The following is a 20519-nucleotide window of genomic DNA, read 5'->3' as shown; positions in this document are numbered from 1 at the left end:
CCATCCTAAAAACATCGTATTAGTCACAGAACTTTTTTTTATGTTCTAAACAAATTAAATTAAATTGTGAGACTATAACTTTCTTTTTATTAACCCCATCAGAGACCTAAGGAGGAATAAATATTATCCTGAGTGTGAAGGAAGAAATGAGAACAGAGCTTCCAAAAATTATAGAAATAACTGGACAGGCTCTGATATTCTCTATGGCAGTGAAGCATTTATGTTCAGCCTTCTTGCCTAGTATTATCGGAGAGACATTTTATGTAGCAGGAATTATGAAGAACTTGATAGCCCTGTATTGGCAGAGCTTGGCAGTCTGCTTCCATGCCTCTGCTTGTTCATTCTATATAGATTTCTCTGGCTTGGCAGATTGCTTCCCTGCCTCTGTCCATTCTAGATAGATTTCTCTGTAGTGAAGTATGGGCATTTCCTTTGTCCAATGATTAGCTTGTTACAACTAAAGCACCTTCATAAGTAAGACATAGATGCTCATCATATTCTTTGGAGAGGAATTTGGACCCTGTCAAGAGCAGACTTGTTTCATAGTCCAAAATCTTTTTAATAACTAAATAATATGAAAGGCCATTGCATGTGAAACTCTGAGGTGTCTGAAGAGCAATTATCTATAGTGTATTTGAATTGTCAAGTATTATTAACTTTTGCTATTTACTATCTGATTAAACTAAAAATATTTTGTTGTAATTATATTGTATTGTAATTTATATTGTAATTGACTAAATGATTATCTAATCTGACCAAATGTTTGACTATTTGATTATTATCTAACTTTTCTTAACCATACCTATTTATTCATAACATGTATTATATTATCATCCCAAATAGTTTGTAACAGCTCTTTCAAAAGGAGTAGAACCTAATTTTTTATCTATAATAATTATAAAAGTAGAATACCTCAAATGAACATTAAAAGAAAAATATAAATGTATATATAAACATATAAATATAAATTTGTAAATTTATATAAATGTATATATTAATGTGTTTATGTAAATAAGTATATATAGAAATACATATAGTATGTGTCAAAATAACCTTAAATTTGTATCGATATATATCTTATAGAAATGTATCCGATATAATCTTTTTTCTGTATTAATATACAAATTTTTGAGCCAATGTAACAAAATATAACCTCAATTTTGCATCGTAATATATCAAATTTTATCAGTGTAAAAATGTATATAGGAACTTTACTTGGCTTTGTGTTTAGGGATGGGATATTGAAATAAGCAGTTTGACAAAGGGTGGTGACAGATATTAATGTAGTGACAGGAAAGGCCTCATAACTGCTCATGGTGGCATACACTTACAGCCCAAGTACTCTGAAAGTAAAAGGAGGAAGATAACTAATCCTAAGCCACTCTTTGTTATAGAGCAAATTTAAAGCCAGCCTGCGGTTATGAGATCCCTTTTCAACCATCACTGCATACAGGCTGTTCACAGAAAGGAGGTGTGGTCTTATTTGATATACTTGTTTTTAGTCCTATTTTTTTTTTAAAAAAAAAAAACAGGGCTAATAGCTGCGGTGAGCACTACTGGCTGAGATAGGAATGGCTGCAGCTCTAGAGGCGCACATCTTGGAAGTCCTTAACAGTATCCACTACAGTCTATTTGTTAAAGAAGTCTGTACCTAAGATAGGAAGATGATAATGGTCTCAACACATCGACATTGCTTAAAGAAATTCACTCATTGCCTGCTCAGGTGCTTTTACAATACTGAGCATGGAAGATGAGGGGTTTGTTTTCTCTACACCAAAATCAGTTCTCACTCCCATTTGGTACCAACCAAAATGCCCCACAATTAAGTTCACTTTTAACTTAAGACTACCCAGCATTAGCATTAAATGCTATACATTGAAAGACATGATCTTCCAAAATTGTTCTTACTGAAGTCCAAGTTTAGTAAAGAACCCATTCTCAAAATTACAGTATGGACACAATGGAACTGGATCACACATTGAAGTCACAGGGGCTGTGGAAGCACATACAAGACCTCTGCGGATTCAAGGCAGATGGAATCTCAGCCCTTAGAGGGTTAAGTGGACTTGAAGCCTCACCTCTAAACAAGAAGCCATCTGTGGTTGATACCTGATAGAAAAGGGAAAAATCAGTCTTTTGAGAGCCATATCATTGGATATATCAATCACACTCTGGGGAAACCCCCATATACAGAAGTAGTTGGCCAACACAAAACACACTCCATGTGTTTCACATGAGTTCTGTTTTGCTTTGCATTTTATTCATCTCTTATTTATTTGTTTGACTTTCATTTTTAGGAGCTGTTGATTTTGTGGTTTTTGTTTTGGGAAGAGAAAGAATATAATGTTGGGTGGGGAAAACCTGGGAAGAATTTGGTGAAAACAAAAGTGATCAAAATACATTATATAAAAATGCTTAAGAACTACAAATCTCTACTTAGACTGACAGAGTAAAATAAAACCGAGAACATAAACATGTTCAATCTCTGACTAGTGGTAGTCACACACACTTATAAGCCCAAAAATGTAAGAAATAAGAAAGGAGGACTTCAAGGTTCAGGCCACCATACCCCAAAAGAAAAAATAAGACAGACAAAACATAGAATTTACTAACAACGATGAGCAAAGAACTATTATCACACTGAAAAAAGTAGTAAGACAATGTCATAAAACTCCTAATATCAATAAGCCAAAAGTACAAATAAATAAATATGTAAATAAATAGATTATAGTGGTGATCAAAAGAGGAAGATTCCTGTTGACCACTTTTGTTCACACACACACACTCACTCACACACACACACACACACACACACATGCACACACACATACACACACATTAAGTAATTTAGTTCTCACAAGACTTTGTAAAGTATCTACTGATATTCTTGTTCAGCATATAAGGAAATTATTAATCAATGTTGAACATTATTATTATTATTATTATTATTATTGTTTATCTTTGGGTCTTAGAAAGTAGTAGAAAAGATATGTGTGGACAATGCCAGTGTCTTGAATCTATGATCTTAACCAAGATACTGTTTCAGTTTTTTGTAGCCTCAAACATGTTCATAACATCAATTCTTCTCAGTAAATATTGTTTCTAAGGTTACATTTTTATTATCACCTCTTCTAATTAACTATTGAGTAAAACTAATAATGGTACATATTTTTTGTATCTTGTTCACTGCTCAAAGTTAAGCCTTTTTTTTCCCTGAAAAGTAGCTAAAACCCAAGCTGATTAGGGATCAGTTTAAAGAAGGGTATAGTCACCCAGAATGTTGAAGTCTCCAAAATGAATGTAATATGTAGACAGGAATGAAAACCAATATTGCATGTGAATTTGTTAATGCAATGACCATGTAAACCAAGGGGCTGTAGTACCCAATATATGCATATTTATAAAGAAAGGAAAATATATGTCTAGTTTGTTTGACTCTAGAATATTATACACAGCCTGACTCTCCCAAGTCCAGTTCTTAACTAGAAGATGGCATTTTGCTTGAGATAAACAAGCTGTCTTTTTTTTTTTTTCATTTTTCCTTCTACAACCCTTTGTGGCATCTAGGAAGCTTTACAAACAACAAATTTGTTTGTAGTTAATATGCTGGGCTCTCTTCCAAGTTGATCTTCACTTGTAAGCATATTTTTGTGCTTGAATTAGGGTTGCATGGGACTTTGATATGCATGAAGAATATAAACAAGAAAGAAAAAATTTTCATTTAGACAATACTACTTCATTTGGAGTAAATAGTATAAAAATCTCAATTCTCTCTCTCTCTCTCTCTCTCTCTCTCTCTCTCTCTCTCTCTCTCTCTCTCTCTGACTGTGTGTGTGTGTGTGTGTGTGTGTGTGTGTGTGTGTGTGTGACTACAGCACATCTCCATCTATATAAGAAAGAGGAAGGTAAATTATGTCATACTGACAAACATGCTCCAATTCTCCATAGCTTAAACCAGTAAAGGTTCATGTCACTATTTTGTGTTCTCCCTAGATCAGCAGAGGGGTTTAATCTACACCATCCTCATTTGGTACTGACGTTGGAGAGAGGGTATTTGTTTGCATATACTTGCATAATTTTGAAGCAAAATCATAGCATAAAGAAAAAAGAAAAAAGAAATGACATGCTGGCTCATATAGGTGCCATCCAGATTTGATATCCCTTGCTTCTTCTTTGGCCAGAACATGTCAAACATCTCTTTCTACTTTTAACATTCTGAGAAACTCAGTGCTCCAGTGCATCTAAGAGAACTGAGAGTATCTGGAAACTGGCTGAATGATATTGACAAATCAGTTCACAATTTCATACTGAGAGATAATATCAAGAAAGAAAGAAAGAAAGAAAGAAAGAAAGAAAGAAAGAAAGAAAGAAGGAGGAGAAAGACTTTGTTTTATTTTTATTTTCTTATAGACCCACACCTTGTCTGTTTGGAATTCTAGAAAATATATGTGCCTAAAATTCTACTTATGAGACTAGCTTATACATAATGTGGAATTATGGCTATGAATGCAAAATCAATTATACATGTCAGATTTAATTTATCTTCAATATGGTAGAATGATGTATGCAAAATTGGTTTGTAGTGGTAACTAAATTAAGACATGAGACTATAGATTAAGGCACTATCCATTACTGTACCCTAAGTTGAAGCACCTTGTCCATAGTGATAGTTATGTTTGGAGTTTCTGGGATGCTCTATGCTTTAATAGAACTAAAACAAACAACAACAACAAAAAAAAAGAATCGCATATCCCTATTCATTTAACTGTAGATAAAGCTGATCAAAGTAGGTACCGCTGTGGAGTAGATTGTTTCCTTTTGAACTTTATATGTTGACTTTCTACCATCCAATGTGATAGCATTTGGAGATGGTGAGTTTAAAATGTACATTTAGATGAGATGATAAAGTTTGGGACCTCATGATAAATGTGAAATTATGAAAACACTATGAAATAAACTTTTTTTCTCTTTATCCTTCTCTTTCTCTCCCCCTCACTTCATTCTCTATTCCTGTTTCCTGGCTGCTATGATGTGGAAAAATTTTCTACCCCCAAAACTACCTGCCATATTATTCTGCTTTGCACTGAGTCCGAAAGCAAAGGAATTGGTCAATTATGGAATGTAGTTTATGAAGCCATGATCTAAAGAAAAAACATTTTTTTCAATTATTTTCCCTCATGCATTTTATTATTAAGACATAAAATTCACTAACACACTATCCTTACAGGCGGTAATGATATTTCAAACCTCCTCCCACTACATTTATCAAAATACAGGTTTCTGTTAAACTCATTATATAGACCAGTCTATGGTATTCTGTTATGGTACCTCAAGCCAATTAATACATACTCATAGTTATTATATCATTTACTTAAAGTAGGGAATCTTGTTCAGTCCTTGTCAGCAAACTATCAGGTCCATGTTGTAGATTTGTTGCTTTCCTATTTCAGAACTGAGGTGAAGCTGGTCAGGAAATGGAAACTAAATTTATAAAAAATGATTCCTCATGATTTCAGAAACAGAACCTGACCTACCACAAACCCAATGTTTTTCTAGTGTTGTAACAACTTCCCAGATGAGCAGGATGCCTGAAAAATATTTTTTCTATAATTCTTCCTTATGATTGGTAGTTATTTTTCCTATCCACATTCATCCCTCCTTTTCCTTTAAACATAAAATGGCTTTAAACAAGTGAGTTTAAACCAATCCATATTGCCTGAAGCATAAAACAAAATCTGCTTACTTCTTAACTCCTCAAGCAAAGCAATCACTTTGTGTTTCCCTGTTGCAATAAATTTTAAATAATATAAGATGTTTATCTCTATCGGACCTAAAGTCTCACTCCTCAGGCCCAACGCTGATATGGAGCTATGCGCACCTCTGTTGCTTGGCCTGAGTCACCCTGTCTGAGCCGCGTTCATGGTGTCCTCGCAATTCCCTTCCCTGGTGGTTTTCTACCACCTGTTCTCTGCCTCTGTCCCGGGGTGTTTCTCTACCCCAAAACCCCACATAAATACAACTCTATGGCCCTATGGTTTTCATACAGGCTTATATATTCAACTCTCAATCCATAAACCCTCTACACAACAAGATTTTATCAAATAGACCAAGATACAAACTACATTTTATATGAGATATTAGACCTATAAAATCCTTAATGTTTATAGCTATTTAACGCCAATCAGTTCCATCTGGGTATATTCACTGTGAGCACTGGGGCATCTGGTTCCTTGATATTGTTGTTCTTCTTATGGAGTTACAAACCCCTTCAGCTCCTACAGCCCCTTCTCTAATTTCTCCATTGAGGTCACTGTACTTAGTTCAATGGTTAGCCAAAACATCCTCAGCTGGATCAGTGAGGCTCTGGCAGAGCCTCTCAGGAGACATCGATATCAGGATGCTTTCAGGAAGCACTTCTTTGTATCAGCAATAGTGACTGGGTTTGGAGGCTGTACATGGGATAGCTCCCAAGGTGGGGAAAAATAGATGGCCTTTCCCTCACTCATTGTTCCACTCTTTATCCTTCTATTTTCTCCCATATATGCCGAATTCTAAAAAGAACTGAAACATCCACATACTAATCTTCCTTCTTCTATAGCTTCAAAAGGTCTGAGAATTGTATCTTGAGTATCCCAAGATTTTAGGCTAATATCTACTTATCAGTGAGTGCATACCCTGTGTGTCATTTTGTGACTGGGTTACCTCACTTAGGATTATATTTCCTTTTTTCCCTTACAACTTTATTTTTTTAAAAATTCGGAGATAGGTGTAGAGATTATTAAAAAGCATTTTACCATAAAATTATATAAAAATATTTTTGTCAGTACTTGATTTTATAAACATTTTATAGTATGCATTGAAATCTTACTATCTACAATGATTACAAAGTACATGTAAAACCAAATGTAACATGGAAATAGTCAAAGTTTTCTTGGTGTGTAAAAATTAAACATAATGCTTTTTGAATACCAAAAACTGCCACAAGGCTATCTTCTTAGCTCTTGAGTTATTAATGATTTAAGGTCTAGGTGTACCCCACTCTGAGAGGGTGCTATAAACTTATTTTTTTTCCTAAGAAGGACTGTAACTTCCAATTTTTGGCCTTTTTATGAGCTTTATATAGTCTGTGAGTTGTTTCTTGGGTATTCAGATCCTTCTGGGGCTAGTATCCAATTATCAGTGACAGCATATTATGTCTGTTCTTTTGTGACTGTGTTACCTCACTCAGGATATTGTCTACATACATTCGTTTTCCTAAGAATTTCATAAGTCATTGTTTTTAATAGCTGAGAAGTACTCCATTGTGTAAATATACCACAATTTCTGTATGCATCCATCTAATGAAGGACATGTGGGTTCTTTCCAGCTTCTGGCTATTATAAATAAGGCTGCTATGCACATGGTGGAGCATGTGTCTTTATTGTATGTTGGAGCATAGTTGGGGTATATGCCCAGAAGTGGAATTACTGGGTCTTCAGGTAGTACTATGTCCAATTTTCTGAGGAACTGTCAGACTGAACTCTAAAGTGGTTGTACTAGCTTACAACGCCACCAACAGTAGAGGAGTGTTCCTCTTTCTCTGCATCCTTGCCAGCATGTGCTGTCATCTGAGATTTTGATCTTAGCCATTCTGACTGGTGTGAGGTGGAATCTCAGGGTTGTTTTCATTTGCATTTTCCTGATGACTAGGGATGTCCAGAATTTCCTTAGGTTTGTCTAAGAAATTAGATATTCCTCAATTGAGAATTCTTTGTTTAATTTTGCACCCCATTTTTCATAGGATTGTTTGATTCTCTGGAGTCTAACTTCTTAAGTTCTTTTTATATATTGGATATTAGACCTCTGTCAGATGTGGAATTGGTAAACATCTCATCCCAATCTGTTGGCTGCCCTGTTGTTTATTAGATTGTCCTTAGCATTACAGAAACATTGCAATCACATTAAGTCCCATTTATCAATTCTTGATCTTAGAGCACAAACCACTGTTGTTCTGTTCAGGAAATTTTCCTCTCTGACTATGGGTTCTAAGGTTTTCCCTAATTTTTCTTCTAACAGTTTCAGTGTACCTGGTTCTATGTAGAGATTGTTGATCTACTTGTACTTGAGCTCTGTACAAGGAGATAAGAAAGGATCTATTTTCATTCTTCTGCATGTTGACTGCCAGTTGAACCAACACCATTTGTTGCAGAGGCTGTCCTTTTTCCATTGAAAGTTTTCAGATCCTTTGTCAAAAATCAAGTGGCTATATGTGTAAAAGTTCATTTCTGGATCTTCTATTCTCTTCCATTGATCTATCTGCCTATCTCAGTATCAGTACCATGTGGTTTTTAATACAATTTCTTTGTAATATAGCTTGAGGTCAGGGATGGTGATTTCCACAGAAGTTTTCTTGTTGTTGAGGATAGATTTCACTATTCTAGATTTTTTGTTATTCCAGATGAATTTACAAATTGCTCTTTCCAACTTTATGAAAAATTGAGTTGGAATTTTGATGGAGAGTATATTGAATCTGTAGATTGCTTTTGGTAAGATGACCATTTTTACAATGTTGATCCTTCCAATCTTTGTGCATGGGAGATCTTTCAATCTTCTGAGATATTCTTCAATTTCCTTCTTCAGAGATTTGAAGTTCTATTCATACAGATGCTTCACTTTCTTAGGGAGAAACCAAGGTATTTAATGTTGTTTGTGACTAATGTGAAGGGTATCTGATCCTTAATTTCTTTCTCAGCATATTTGTCCTTTGAGTAGAGGAAGGGTACTGATTTGCTTGAGTTAATTTTATATCCATCCACTTTGCTGAAGTTGTGTATCAGCTGTAAAAGTTCTCTGGTGGAATTTTTGAGGTCATTTAAGTATATAATCATGTCATCTGCATATCGTGATGTTTTTACGTCTTTCTTTCCGAATGTATCCCTTTGATTTCCTTTTGCTGTCCAATTTCTCTGGCCAGGATTTCCAGTATTATGTCGATTAAGTGGGGGAGAGTGGGCAGCCTTGTCAAGTCCCTGATTTTAGTGGGATTGCTTCAAGTTTCTCACCTTTTAGTTTGATGCTGGCAATTTACTGTATATTGCTTTCACTATGTTTAGGTATGGGCCTTGTATTCCTCTTCTTTCCAAGACTTTTAACATGAAGGGGTGTTGAATTTTGTCAAATGCTTTCTCAGCATCTAGTGAGATGACCATTTTTTTCCTTTGAGTTTGTTTATATGGTGGATTACATTGATGGATTTCCCCATATTGAACCATCCCTGCATCCCACGGATGAAGCCCACTTGATCATGGCGAATGATCATTTTGTTGTGTACTTGGATTTGGTTTGCAAGAATTTTATTGAGTATTGTTGCCATCAATGTTCATAAGGGAGACTGGTCTGAAGTTCTTTTTCCTTGTGGGGTCTTTGTGTGGTTTGGGAATGAGAGTTATTGTGGCTTTGAACAATAAATTGAGTCGTGTTCCATCTCACTCTATGTTGTGGAATCCTTTGGAGAGTATTGTTATTAGGTCAACAATAAATCTCTGATAGAATCAGACACCTAACCCATTTGGTTTGGGTTTTTTTTTTTTTTTTTTTTTTTTTTTTTTTTTTTTTTTTTTTGTTTGTTTGTTTAGGAGACTTTTGATGATTGCTTCTATTTCTTTAGGTGTTATGCGATTGTTTAGATAGTTTATCTGGTCCTGATTTAACTTTAGTATCTAGTATCTGTCTAGAATTTTGTTCATTTCCTCCATATTTTTCAGTTTTGTTAAATATAGGTTTTTCTTGTAGGTTCCAGTGATTTCTTAAAATTCCTTGTTTTTCTGTTGTTATGTTTCCCCTTTCATTTCTGATTTTGTTAATTTTGATATGCTTTCTTTACCCTCTAGTAAGTCTTGCTAAGAGTTTATTGATCTTGTTAATTTTCTCAAAGATCCAGCTCTTGCTTTTGTTGATTCTTTGTATGGTTCTTTTTGTTTCTTCTTGGTTGATCTCTGATCTGAGTTTGTTTATTTTCTGCCATCTACCTCTCTTAGGTTTATCTGCTTCTTTTTGTTCTAGAGCTTTCTGCTTTGCTGTAAATTTGCGAATGTATGTTCTCTCCTGTTTCATTTTGGAGGCGCTCAGAGCTATGAGTTTTCCTCTTAGTACTGTTTTCATTGCATCCCAAATATTTGGGTATGCTGTGCTCTCTTTTTCATTATATTATAGAAAATCCTTAATTTCTTTCTTTATTTCTTCTTTGACCATGCTATGATTGAGTAGAGCCTTGTTCAGTTTTCATATGCATGTTGGCTTTTTGTTATCTTCATTGGTATTAAAGCCTTAATCCATGGTGATCTGATAGGATCCATGTAAAAATTTCAATTTTCTTACATCTATTGAGGCTTGTTTTATGACTGAATATATTTTCAATTTTAGAAAAGGTGCTGTGAAGTGCTGAGAAGAAGGTGTATTGTTTTGTTTTAGGGTGAAATGTGCTGTAGATGCCTGTTAATTTCAATTGGTTCATAACCGCTGCTAGTTACACTGAATCTCTGTTTAGTTTCTGCTTCCATGATCTGTCCAATGATGAGAATGGGGTGTTAAAGTCTCCCACTATTATTGTGTGTAGTGCAATGTATATTTTGAGCTTTAGTAGGGTTTGTTTTGTGAATATGGGTGCTCATGTATTTGGAGCATATATGTTTAAGATTGAGAATTCATCCTGATAAAATTTTTCTGTAATGAGTAAAAAGTGTTCTTTCTTATCTTTTTTTGATAACTTTTGGTTGAAAATCAACTTTATTCGATATTAGAATGGCTACTCCAGCTTGTTTCTTGGGGCCGTTTGCTTGGAAGGTTTTGTCCCAGTCTTTTACTCTGAGATAGTGTCTGTCTTTGTCTCTGAGATGAGTTTCCTGTATGCAGCAAAATGGTGGATTCTGTCTGTGTATCCAGTCTGATTGTCTATGTCGTTTTATTGGGAAATTGAGTCCATTTATGTTAACAGATATAAAGGAATAGTGATGCTGTTTCTTGCTATTTTTGTTGTTAGAGGTAGAATTTTGTCTGTTGTCTTTCTTCAGTTTTTTTTTCTTTTGCTTAGTTATTTTCTTGCTTTTTCTAGGATGTAGTTTCCCTCCTTGTATTGGGTTTTCCATCTATTATTCTTTGTAGGGCTGGATTTGTGTTCAGATATTGTGTAAATTTAGTTTTGTTCTGGTCTTTCCATCTATGTTAATTGAGAGTTTTGCTGGATATAGTTATCTGGGCTGACATTTGTGTTCTCTTAGAGTCTGTATTATGTCTGCCTAGTATCTTCTAGCTTTCATAGTCTCTATTGAGATGTTGGGTGTAATTCTGATTGGTCTGCTTTTATATGTTACATGTCATTTTGCCCTTACTGCTTTTAGTAAGTATTCTGTCTTTGTTTTGAACACTTGGTGTTTTGACTATTATATGTCGGGAAGAATTTCTTTTCTGCTCCAATCTATTTGGAATTCTGTAGGCTTCTTTTTTGCTCATTGTCACTTAATTTTTAAGCATAGGGAAGTTTTCTTCTACGATTTTGTTGAAGATATTTACTGTGCCTTTTAGTAGATATTCTTCACCCTCTTTTATTTCTATTATCCTTAGGCTTGATCTTCTCATTATGCCCTGGATCTCCTGGACATTTTGGGTTAGGCGTTTTGGGGGTTTTGTCTGTTCACTGACTATTTTGTTTATGCTTTCTACATTGCCATAGGCTCCTGAGATTCTCTCATCTATATCATGTAGTCTGTTGGTGATGCTGGCATCTGTGGCTCCTGATTTCCTTTTTTAGATTTTCTATCTCCAAGGTTCTTTTTTCTTTCTTTATTGGTTCTATTTCCATCTTCAATTCCCTTGCCTGTTTGGTTGTGTTTTCTTGTGGGTCTTTGAGTGATTTTTTGTGTTTCCTCTTTAAAACCTTCTATTTGTTTCTGTTTGTTCTCCTGTAATTATTTAAGAGAGTTATTCATGCTCTTCTCCAAGATCTCCATCATTCTGAAGTATGATTGCAAGTCCCAGTCTTGTTTGTCTGCAGTGTTTGGCAATGCACTACTTGCGGTGGTATAAAAGCTGGGTTCTGATGTTGCCAGGTTGTCTTGGTTTCCATTGCTTAAGTTCTTTCATTTCCTCTTGCCATCTTGTTATCTGTGATTATACGTGGTCTTGTTGTCAGTGACTTGGGTCTGCTTCTCCTGTGGATCTGAGGGCCTGTGGGCTCAGGAAGAAAATTGCTTCTGAATGTTAGTCTTTTTGTGGCCAAGCAGTGAATTCTGGTGGCAGCGACTCAGTTCTCTCTTCGTGGGGTCAAGTGTGGGATCTTTTGTGAAGCTGTTCTGGGAGCTCAGCCCTCTGCCCACAGGTCCTGAGTACTACTGATGGGGACCTGACTCTTTCTCTAGGCCAAAAGGACCCTTTTCCAGTGAGCACAGAACTTTCTGCTCACTGAGAACTCTCTGTGTGACCTCCCTGGGCCTATGTATCAGGCTCACCTCTGGTCCAGGTGAACACAGCCTTTCCCAGTCAGATCACAATTCTATCTGACAGAGGCCCAGCCCTTACTGTGGGCCAGAAAGGATCCTTTTCCACAAACAAAGCCAAGCACTTTCTGTGCTCTGGGTAGTCACGGCACAACCTCACCAGGACTGTGCCCCAGGTTTTCTGCTGATCCGGGTGGAATAGTGGTGGGCGTCTTGTCCGGCAAGCATAACCTTTCTGGGAAGTTCCTGATTCCCTCAGACAGAGGCCTGGGCCTTAACATGGGCCAGCAAGACTCCTTTGCCACAAGCACCACCAAGCAGTCTCTAAGCACTGGGTACTCACGGCACAACATCACCAGGCCAGGAGTCCAGATTTTTTCTAGTTCAACCCATTTACCTGAGAATAACATGAAGCCATTGCTTTTCATAGCTGAATAGTACTCCATTGTGTAAATGTGCCACATTTTCTGTATCCATTCCACGATTGAAGATCATCTTGGTTTTTTCCAGATTCTGGCTATTATAAATAAGACTGCTATGAACATAGTGGAGCATGTGTACTTGTTATATGTTTGTACATCTTTTGGGTACCTGCTTGGGAGTGGTATAAACTCAGTCCTCAGGTAGTACTATGTCCAATTTTCTGAGAGACTTCCTAACTGATTTTCAGAGTGGTTGCACCAGTATCCAATACCATCAACAATGTAGGTGTATTTCTTTTTCTCTAGATTCTCCACAACATCTGCTATCACCTGAGTTTTTGATTTGAGCCATTTTGACTAGTGTGAGGTAGAATCTCAGGGTGGTTTTGATATGCATATCTTTGATGACTAAAGATGTTAAATAGTTTTTAGGTGCTTCTCAGCCATTTGATATTACTTACTTGAAAATTCTATATTTAGCTCTGTACCCCATTTTAATAGGGAGATATTAAGGGGCAGTTTTCTGCTTTTAATCTGAACGAATATAGTCTTCTGGAGCTCAGTTTTGCAATTATGATGTGAGAATTATTTCTGCATTTCTATTTAACTGTGAATTTTTAGCACCTTCCCTTGCCTCTATTATTTCATTTGCCACTAACTTGCCACTAATATGATCTTTCTCTTAACTAAGTTCACTAGATAGTACCCAGATGATGGTACCTGTTTATACTCTATTTATCTAGGGATATAGTACACACATCATATAAGAACTCACACACTTTACACAGCTATTAAAAACAATGACTCCAGGAAACTCTCAGGCTAATAAATGGAACTAGAAGCTATCATCCCGAGTGAGGCAACTCAGTCACAATAGAAGACACATGGCATGTACTCATTGATAAGCAGACACTAGCCCCCAAGGATAAGAAAACCCAAGAAACAATCCACAGACCTTATAAAACACAAAATGAGGGAAGGCTGGAATCTGAATGCCTCAATCCTTCTTAGAAGGGAAAAAACACTCACAGGAGGAAATACGGGGACAAATAGAGGAGCAGATATTGAAGAAAAGATCATTCAGGACTGCCTCACCTGGGGATCCATCCCATCTGCAGCCACCAAACCATGTATTATTGCTGATGCCAAGAATTACTTACTGGCAGGAGCCTGATATTGATGCCCCCTCAGAGGCTCTGCCAGATTCATACTATTACAAACATGGATGCTTCCAGCTAAAACTCACACTGAATACAGGGACCCCAATGATGGTGCTAGAGAAAGAACTCAATGAGTTGAAAGCATTTGCAACCTCATGTGTAAAACAACATTATCAACCACCTAAACCTTCCAGAGCTTCCAGTGACTAAAACATCCATCAATGAGTACACATGGAGAGACCCATGGCTCCAGTTGCATCTGTAGCAGAGGATAGCACTGTCTGGCATCAATGGGAGAAGGGGCCTTTGGTCTGGTGAATGCTCAGTTTTTCAGTGTAGGGGGATGCCAAGGCACTGAGGTGGGAGAGGGTGGTTGGGAAGGGGAGCACCTTCATGGAAGCTATTGGAGGGGGAATGGGAATGGGGGGAAAGGGGTAACATCTGAAATGTAAATACAGAGAATATCCAAAAATTTAAAAAATAAATCACACACACCAGCAAGAAAATCCCTCATTTACATTTTTCTTCTAAATCTACAAATATGCCTTTGTCTGACCCTCTAGAATTATGTCACGGGCTTCTTGCTTCTGCATTTAGCTGTCCACCTCTCAGTTAGGACTGGCTTGTGAATTGTAAAAATTTCACACAATTGCTTGTCTTTCAATAATATATGTGTCATAAAATGTAAGAACTGAATTGTAAATTATTAGAAAATGATTATTATCCCTATAATGTATTTCTATTGCCTAGCAGAGTACTTGGTATTAAGAAAGCATTGATAGAGTGACAAAACATATGATTTTTATTGCTGCAGACTCAGCTGCACCTAGATATTTAACTTGGTAATTTCACATACTCTAAGCTCACAGAAGCATTTTAAAGATCTAGTGTCTGGTCTCAAATCTTAAGAGAAAAGAAAGACATAGAAAGCTTCTGTCTGGTATTTGTCAATTACTGTTTTTAAACTCTTTCTTGTTGAGTTTAATAGCATGGTCCTGTTTCAGTATCAAGAATATGATATAAGGAAGTTATCATTAGTAAGCTTTATTGTTGTATGAACATCATAGAATGTACTTGAACAAGCTAATAAAACTACAGTGTCACCAGCTTATGTATTCTTATGGGATCACAGCCCCATATACAATCTGTTCTTGATTCAGATTCAAATGTGATGACACATGACAACATTTTTGCCTTTGCCTGTTCAATTTCTTTTAGTTATTGACAACATTTTTGCCTTTGCCTGTTCAATTTCTTTTAGTTATTGGGAACATTTTATTCCATTTCCACAGGCTGAGCGATGCTGTGAATTTTAGTAGTCACTCCAAGGATATTTCTCTTACACAGAAGTAAAAAATAATTCCAACTTCTATTTGCTTGAATGGAGGGGAGGGTGATAGTCTGGGGGTTGAGGCAGAACAACCTTTCTACTCTTATAACAACCTGCATTCTACCTTTGCTACAACTTGCTGAGGGAAGTGTAAATAAGAACACTACATGGTATTACACAATGCTCAAGAGCATTGCAAAAGGGTGTATGGTGAGTTACTCTCATCTGCTTGCTTAGTTAAAATGGATGCTCTAACTTGTTGGCTTTACCTCAGGGAGGCAGTAGCTTTCATACTCTGTACTTGTGAAGGCTCACATGTATATTGTTGCTTTGGGCTGATTACTTCTCCTATATTTTACAATAGTTCATTGCTATAATATTCAGCAATGCTCTCCACCCATGGTTTAGTTTTAAATCCTTTTAGTGCCTCCATAATGTGAGGTTTTTAAGAAGAGTAGAAAATACTTCACCATACACACAACTCTCTAACCCAAAGACATTTTCCCTTTAAGTATTATTTCGATATACGGAAGGGGGAAGTAGCCGTTTTCCCTAGGGGTACAAGTCATCAATATAAAGACACGGCAGCTTTTAAAATCAGGCTGGAATTGGGTGTTGCTAAGAAACATGAAATGTAATGTATGTACTTTTTAAATTAGCACATTTGATGCTATAGAATTCAAACTACTTTAATATATTCTCAATAAATCTACTGTTTACTTAGAAGCCTTGAATATACAGAGAAGAAAAGCTCAATGTAAAATGCAACAGATGTTTATATATGCTATTAGACCACATAGGTATATATGTATTTTACATGTCATATATGCACACATGAATCAGATATCACATGTATGTTAATATGTGTACATATTAAGTGAGTTTTAAAGAATAGAAAGCTATGATATTTTATCAGTTTGTATGTTTGTATGTGTTGTGTTCATTCGTGGATATGCTCCAAATTCTCCCTACTTTTCCAATTTTTAAAATAGAAATCTATTAGTCAAAATAAAATTTCCAATAATATTACTAAAGAGAAAATCTGGAATGTTGAAAAAGGAAAAAGTGAAGGGCTGTCTATGTGAATTCAAAAGATTTTTGAAGGTTGGAAATGAAGGAAAATATATGCAGTCATTGTGGGATAATGAACTATACTAAGACTTTATGCTTATGAAAGACCAGGATAAATCCTGACCCCCTAACAGGTAAAGCAGAAGACCCCTAGCAGGTAGAGTAGAGCCAAAAAATGTAGGATAACAGGTTCAGTGACTCTATTTCAGGAACTGGCTGACCATAAAGAATTTATGGCCTTAAGGTCAGGGTGACTTTGCTTCAGAAACTGACTGACCATAAAAACATAAAAGTTAAATAACACATCACAAACAATCTTGAGAAACCGGATGTTCCCCTTGCGATACTTCACTGGCAATTTTCACCTTATAGGCAATCTTGAGAAACCAGATATTTCCCTTACATTTCTCACTGGTAGATTTGGTATTCTCCAATGGAGTACTCCCCCCTCCCCGGGTTGTGGTTTGTTTCCTTTAAAACCCCCTTCTCCTAGCCACTCAGGGTCAGACTCCTCTACTCCTGAGTGGGATATGAGTCTCGACCCCAGTGCACCAGTCAATCAAAATCCTCATGTAATTTCAGCAATTACGGTCTTTCATGAGTTCTTAGGTGGTTGTGTTATCCCAAGACTTGACTGAGGCTCTCCAAATGTCATTCATTTGGGGGCTCAGTCCTGGATTTACAGCCACCCTCTTCTCCGAAGACCCACTTGGAGGTGAGATATTGTCTGTGTTTTTGTAATTGTCTGTGTCTTTGTAATTATGTGTGGGCTAAATTCTAGTTCTGTACTTTTGTTTCTGCAGTTGCTCGCGAGTTCTGGTTCTGGTTTTGCAGTTGCTTGCGTCTTTGGTAGAGATGAAGGCTCACGTCTTGGGTAGAGGTGGGGGTGTGAGTATTGGTAGACGTGCCAGGGGCTAACCGACTGCATTGCCTTGAGAGACAAGAAGTCTTAAGAAATCCCAGGGATGCCTGGGACATTCCTGTCTGGGTGCCAGTGAGGGTACAGTAGTTCTCCTGGATTGGAGAAGCTGTACATCCTCCTGGTCATCTGTATTTCTGGAGTGGCCACAGTAGAACTATATCTCAGTATCTTCATAATATTGATTTTCTTGACTTTGTAAAGCACAATATCAAAATCTGCACAGCGCTCACTCTTTCTCTAACAAAAGCTACTAACATATTAAGGATGCATGGTCTAAATGTAAGAAGCAAAAGCAAAATTAAGAGGTCCCACTAATGAGGAGATTAAAGTGGTCAGCCATGGGGATCCGTTAAACCATCTCTCAAACCATCTTTGTTGTTCTTATCTGTCTCTTTTTTCTTTTGTCTAGTCTTTCTCTCAGCTTACTCATAGAGTCTTTAATCACTCCTGAATGATCTACGTAAAAGCAACATTCTCCTCTTAAGGCAGCACATAGCTCTCCATCTTTAAGGAACAGCAAGTCTAATCCCTTTCTGTTTTGCAAGACCACCTTTGAAAGGGAGGTCAGTGATTCTTCAAGCTTAGATAAGGATTGTTCTAGGGCTCACAAATTTTTATCTATTGCAGATCTCAATTAGTGAAAATATTGAGGGGTCTGTATTTGTGCTGCTGTTTCTGTTCCCATACCTGTGGCTACTCCAACTCCCAATATGACTGCTAACGTCAACGAAATGGGTTCCCTACGGAAATGCCTCGGGAGCTTATCAAATTCATTTTCAATAGTGCAGGCAGGGTGATAATAAACCTGAGGGACCAGCTGGATGAGTATACAATAGTCTTTGGTATCATCAACTACAGAAGTGAATATACAAGGAGTTAATCCCAAACCATATGCCCACCATTTATTAAGCATGGGTACCAAGAATTTGTTAGTAGATGTCTGTGGGCTCTTAAGGATCTAATTACAAAGATGTCTATAAACAGCTGGTGCATTCCCTATGCAGGTCCCTTTTCCTGAGACATCTGTAAGGGTTAACTTGTTCTTACTGTTCCAGACACAGGTGTCATGGTTGGTGGTGTTATTAAAGTTCCCAGACACCACAAAGCCTTCATAATAAGGGGGTTCTGAGGAGAGGCAAAGCCAACAGGATTCAGTAATCTTTCTAAGCCTCCGCAACATTGAGCGGTGGCCCAGTCTTGGCCATCTAAGGGGCAAATGTAAAATCCTAGTCTCCCCAAATGGCACCTTGCCTCTGGATTCCCATGCCCAAACTTACCCCCAGGTGAAAATCTTTTAGGGACTTCTAGGGACACATTCTGAGGATCTGTGTCAGGAATATCCCAGGAGTCCAGCCCAGCTACCAACTGACAGAAGTCAGGAGTGAGCATAGGCTGGTGGGGCCACTTTGGAGGTGGACCATATCACCTCCCCAGTCTGTGAGGAAACTTTCCAAGTCAGTTTTTGAGGGCCATGGGGGATTTTACCCACTACCAGCAAGACACCTGCAGTGCAGACACAACTTCAGAGGATCAGCAGTCTTTCCCAATTTCCATTCATCTTGGGATGGCTCGAGAGTGCTCTTTTGACATGGGGTGCATGGATCAAAGCTGAAATGCCTTCAACTATAACCACTGTAAGAGTTGTCAAAAGCACCAGATACAGCTCCTTACAGCGAGGTTCTAGGTTTCCCAGGACAGCGTCTCTGACCTGGAACTAGTGGGGTACTTCGTAGGCCTCCTTCAGCTGTTTCCAGGTTTCTTGTCTCACTACCTCTAGGGCTTTTAGGTGGGTAAGCAGGGGCTTAGAAAGAGTAGCATAAGGATCATGCACTCCTCCCAACTCAGTGAGCGGTAAGGGTCCCCCACACAGAATTTCGTAAGGGGTGTGTTTAAATCATCCAAGGGTGTTCCGTACTCGGAATAGGGCTAAGAGAAGGAGGGCTGTTCAGTCTTTCCCACAGGTCTCTAAGGCCAATTTTGTTAGAGTCTCTTTTAGGGTTCTATTTATCCTTTCTACCTGACCTAAGCTCTGGGGTTGTAAGCACAGTGTAATTTCCAATTGGCCCCCAATAAACAAACTAATATCTGACTTACCTGGGCAACACAAGCCCACTGTCTGATCCAATTACCTTAGGGGTGCCAAACCTATGGAAGATCTCTTCTGGAATCTTAGCTATGACCGACCACTGCCACCGTTTCTCTTTGTGGAGAAGCTTTCACCCACCCAGAAAAGGTATGTATAAAGACTAATAGATACTTATATCTATATCTTCCTGGCTTAGTTTCTGTAAAATCCTCTTCTCAGTAAACCCCAGGTCTATCTTATCTCCTCCCAACCTTTTACATACATTTGCTTTCTGGCATGGAACACATGGAATCACTTCAAATTTGTCTCCATTTACTTTCATGTTTGCTATTTGTTTGCTGTATATTGCTTTTTATGGGCCTTAAATTTCTGATCTTTCCAAGACTTTTAACATGAAGGTGTGTTGGATTTTGTCAAAGGCTTTTTCAGCATCAAAGGAGATGTTCTTGTGATTTTCTTCTTTGAGGTTTTCTTATATGGTCGATTACATTGATGGATTTTCATATGTTGAACTATCCCTGCATCAAAGGGATGAAGCCTAATTGATGGTAGTGAATGATTATTTTTGATTTGTTCTTGGATTCAGTTTGTGAGAATTTTATTGATTACTTTGGCATCGTTGTTTATAAGAGAAAGTGGTCTGAAGTTTCCTTTTGGTTGGATCTTTGTGTGGTGAGTAGGTATGAGTACATCAGTTTTACTGTGGATAGGCAGTGTTACTTCTGTTTTTGTTTTGTAGAATAGTTTAAGACAATTGGTGTGAGGTCTTCATTGAAGGGCTGCTTGTTGTTGTTGTTGTTGTTGTTGGTGGTGGTGGTGGTGGTGGTGGTGGTGGTGTTTTGGGGAAACTTTTAATGACTGCTTATTTTTTTCTAGGTGTTATGGGACTGCTTAGATGGTTTACCTGTTTCTGACTTTACTTTTGGACTTGGTATTTTCTGTCTAGAAAATTATCCATTTCATTTAGATTTTCCAATTTTGTTGAGTATAAGCTTTTGCAGTATGATCTGATGATTTCTTGAATTTTCTCAGTTTCTGTTGTCTTTTTTTTTTTTTTT

This window comes from Micromys minutus (genome assembly GCF_963924665.1).
Source record: "Micromys minutus genome assembly, chromosome: X".
NCBI lineage: Eukaryota > Metazoa > Chordata > Mammalia > Rodentia > Muridae > Micromys > Micromys minutus.
The sequence above is the reverse complement of the archived record's forward strand: the minus strand, read 5'-3'. Positions refer to the sequence as shown.